Source organism: Triticum urartu, chromosome 4A, assembly GCF_056163025.1.
Source record: "Triticum urartu cultivar PI428250 chromosome 4A, HENAU_Tu73, whole genome shotgun sequence".
NCBI classification, from domain to species: Eukaryota; Viridiplantae; Streptophyta; class Magnoliopsida; order Poales; family Poaceae; genus Triticum; species Triticum urartu.
This window is the reverse complement of record NC_141876.1, coordinates 342,221,565-342,226,252: the sequence shown is the minus strand read 5'-3', so window position 1 is coordinate 342,226,252 and position 4,688 is coordinate 342,221,565. Positions and strand designations below refer to the sequence as shown.

Genomic DNA, 4,688 nt, shown 5'->3' with positions numbered 1-4,688 from the left:
AAGGCATCCCCTCTTTCGTCTCCAACATTATCGGTAACCTCACTCGGAGCTATATTTTCATTCGTCACATGCTATAAGTTCTGCTTGGTGCATCATTTTATTTTACTAGGATTTTATTGCTACTATTTATAATAATGTTTTTTCATCTTTTATTTCAATAAAAGTGGCAATGATAGCCTTTACTATGCTTACTTTGCAAGTCTACATGTTGCTGTTTGAAAACAGAAAGTTTATCGTTGTTGCGAAAATTCTCTAGAAAAGTCAGAATGTGAAAAAATGTTTAAACTTTTTGCACAATAAGCTATGATAAATTTTCTACAGTGTGGTAAATTTTTAGAATTTTTGGAATTACAGAAGTATGAATGTTCTTGCATTCTTTACAAACTATACTGTTTTGGCAGATTGTTGTTATGGTTGCATTGTTTGCATATGTTTGCTTGTTTAATGATTCTATTTGAGGATAGTACTATTAAATATGCAGAGGCATTTAGTATGAAATTTTAAATTATAATATTAGTGATTTTCTACAATAGAGATTGATAAGATGTTGCATTGATTTATACTAACGTATCTTACGAGTTCTTGTTGAGTTTTTTGTGGATGAAGTTTTTAAGAATTAGGGAAACCATGTTATTAGAAGAATGAAGAAGACACAAGAGCTCAAGCTTGGGGATGCCCAAGGCATCCCAAGTTAATATTGCAAGAAGTATCAAACATATAAGCTTGGGGATGCCCCGGTAGGCATCCCACTTTTCTTCATCAACAATTATTGGTTAGCCTCGGTTGAGCCTAAGTTTTTGCTTCTTCACATGATGTGTGCCATTCTTAGAATTTCATTTTATTTTATTTTGCTTGCTATTTTAATGAAATACTTATATCTAAAACTTTTAAATAAGAGAGTGTCCTCAATTAGCTACCTATTTACTTAACTACTCACATGATCTTCACTTATATCTTTTTCACTACAGGAATCAGGAACTTTGCCGTCTGCCATGGTTGACGGCAAAGGCATGCCTGGCGGACGGCAAAGCCTTTGCCGTCAGCTAGCAGATGGCAACATATCCAGCTAAAAAGACTACGGCAAAGGGCTCTTTGTTCTCTGCTGGCGGATGGCAAAGATGCAAAGGCCTTTGTCGTTTGCCAGCGGACGGCAAAGGGCCTGGACGGCACACGTGCCAGCTTAGGTCCGTTAAGGGGTTAACAGCGTGCTTTGCCGTCTGCTGGCAGATGGCAAAGACCTTTGCATCTTTGTAGTCTACCAGAAGACGACAAAGTGCCCAAATAGGCCAGCCCCAGGTAGCTGACACATGTCCTGCTATGCCGTCTGCTGGCAGACGGCAAAGCAACCATATAGGCCAGCCCATTGCCCCCAGGTTGCACAGGTAGCTGCCACGTGGCAGCTTTGCCGTCTGCTGGCTGACGGCAAAGAGCCTGTATAGCCCCTGTTTTTTCTTAAATTCATTCAATTTCACAGAATTTCATAGATATATATATAGACACATTTGAAGATATATATACACAATCATACCAACACATATCCAACAACATGTCCAACACATATCCAACAACAAGTTTGCAACAACACATATCAAACAACAAGTTTCCAACACATATCCAACAACACTTTTCCTCCAACAAAGTTCATCTTACAAAATCAAAACAAAAAGAAGCACAAGGAGAAGAGTAGACTCCATGAATGCAAGCTCCTCATCTAAAGAAAATCTGCAAATTGGGAAAGAAGAAAGTTAGAAGAAGAAGAAGAAGACTAGCTAGAAGAAGAGGAAAAAAAGAAGAAGAAGAAGAAGAATTTTTCTTCTCTTTCTTTTTCTCCTCTCCTCTTCTTTATCTTCTTCTTCCTCTAACTAAGGTAGGTAAAAATGCCATTTTTTGGCTAAGCTAGGTAAAAATGCTAAGTGTAGGTCATTTTAGAGCTAAGCTGGGTAAATAGGTCATTTTGCAGCTTAGTAAGGTTATTTTGTCATTTTGGAGGAAAATAAGGTAAGTCTATGTCATTTTGGAGCTAAACCAAGGTTATCATGCCATTTTTTACCTGAGTATGCTAAGTATGTCATAAATGAACTGAAGAAGCTGTGTATAGGTCATTTTTGAGCTAACCTAGGTAGTTATGCCATTTTTGAGCTAACTAAGCATATTTTGTAAATTTGGAGGAAAATGCTAAGTATTGGTCATTTTATAGCTATCCTAGGTAAAGTATGACAGTTTGGAGCTAAGTAAGGTTATTATGTCATTTTTCGAGGAAAATAAGCTAAGTATAGGTCATTATGGAGCTAAACCTAGGTTATTATGCCATTTTTACCCAAGTGAGCTAATTATGTCATAAATGAACTAGCTAAGCTAAGTATAGATCATTATTGAGCTATCCTAGGTAGTTATCCGATTTTTTAGCTAACTAAGCATGTGAAGTCATTTTGGAGGAAAAATTGCTGTATATATAGGTCATTTTATAGCTATCCTATGTAAAATATGTCATTTTGGAGCTAAGTAAGATTATTATGTCATTTTCGAGGAAAATAAGCTAAGTATAGGTCATTTTGGAGCTAAACCTAGGTTATTATGCCATTTTTTACCCAACTGAGCTAATTATGTCATAAATGAACTAGCTAAGCTAAGTATAGATCATTATTGAGCTATCCTAGGTAGTTATGCCATTTTTATCTAACTAAGCATATCAAGTCATTTTGGAGGAAAAAATGCTAAGTATAGGTCATTTTATAGCTATCCTAGGTAAAATATGTCATTTTGGAGCTAAGTAAGGTTATTATGTCATTTTTGAGGAAAATAAGCATAGTATAGGTCATTTTGGAGCTAAGTAGGACATTTCTTAAGCTAAGTATGCATTTTTTAAGAAAACACTTGGGAAAACATACCATCATCATGGAGGTGAAAGACTGGTCGGGTTTGCGCCAGTCCAGACGGAGAAGGACCAGTCGGGGTTGTGCCAGTGCGAGATGAAGAAGGATCGGTCGATGCTTGTCAGGAGGCATGTTGCACCAAAGATCATTTGCAATGTCTCGTTAGCATGATGCAACTGAAATATGAATACTAGTAACTAATGACCATGAAAATGAAACTCACCGTGTCCGCTATACCAATATGGGGCATCGACGGAGGGGTCTGACCGTTTGTCTCGCACACAGACTGCACATTTTGTTTTCATGAATCAGTCATATTAGTTAGTAATGAAACGAACATTACGTGCATGATTTGGCTAATATGTAGGAGAAACTTACCACGAGGAGCTCGTATAGGGCACGGTGAGACGCATCGTTCCAGTTCCTCTCTGCCTCCAACAGATTAGCCGTCCTCTCCTCCAACTCCCTCTCCCTCTGCTTAGCCTACCTGTTTGCCTCCGCCAGAATCTCCTGGGCCCGAGCCTCGGTGCCGAGCTCCATTGGTCGTGGACGAGGCGGTATCTCAGGATCAGAGCTCGTCTGGCGCTTCTTGATCTCCCGGAGAGTTCGAGGACAATGTATGAGTAAATCCCCAATGGCAATCGAGCCATGGTACCACCCGTCACCAGATAGCATCATGATCTCTGGATCAAAAGGACTCTGGCTCGGGTTGAAGTCCTCCCCTTTCCTCGTCTTCCCAATGTCTCTGTACCTCACGAGCTTGTTGTGGGAGGAGATGTTGGTGAAGCTCTCTGGATGATCGAGGTCATCCTTAGAGAATGCCTTGGCCTTCTTGTACGGGGAAGTATGGGCCATGGCATAGAGGTCGTACAGCGGTGGCACGTCCTTCTTGTTGTGTTTCGCCCAAAAGAGAGGAACAAAATATTAGTTAAGGGCTCAAGCTAGCATGAAGAATGAAATTGCATGAATCATGAAGCAAACCACATACCCAGTGATCTCCATACTCAAACAAGTTGGAGCTCCCTTGATGGTGTGGCACACCTTGCATTTGGGCACGCTTATCCCTGGCCTTGTTGTGGACGGCTAGCCATTGGGGAGAGCACCACTCATCCACCAACGCCTCCCAACAGTCCATCCTATCCGCAAACCATCTCGGGGGCACCTAAGTTAGACAAAGAGAAATTTCAGCACTATGCCTACGAATCTAAACAAGGAAACTAAGTACAAGGCCTTAAGAATAGGTAATTACCTCCATGTACTTCTCCTTACTCAGATACTTGCCGCAGCACTTATTCTTAGCCCTCTTAATGTTAGTCGAGCCATAGTAGTCTCGAACAGCCTACACCCTAGCCTCGTGCCATAAGTTCTGTAGTAGGCGCTTGCACTCGGCTTCGAGAACCATAGCCGTGTCCGCCTCGTGTTCCTCAAGACAATTGTAGAAGGTCTGCGACCAAACAAAGACAACACTGATTAGTACAATCACTAGGTACTATTGATATTAATTCTATAAAGGAGAAATTACCCAAAACCGCCACCTCACAATGTCGGCGACCGTCTCGCACAAGACACCGTCGACCCTCTCCTCCGGTGGGGCGGGAAAGCCACGTACAGCTCCCAGCTCAGTGCTAGCTCTGGAACCTGACCCTCACCGGGCAACGTGACCCACCCCGGGAAGTGGCGCCGGCAAAGCACACCAAGGACCTAGTTGGGCCTGCGGACACCAGGGGCATATTTCCAACCCCTTCAGTATGACAAGGCCAACACATTAGATATTAATTTGAAGAAACATGAAGGCAAAAGGTTAAAAAAGAGTAA

General features: G+C 41.3%; 1 pseudogene; it reads right to left on the bottom strand.

Moving 5' to 3' along the window:
- Window positions 1-2,893: 2,893 nt before the first annotated feature.
- LOC147975790 (uncharacterized) lies at window positions 2,894-4,167 on the bottom strand (annotated as a pseudogene).
- Between the last annotated feature and the right edge of the window lie 521 nt (window positions 4,168-4,688).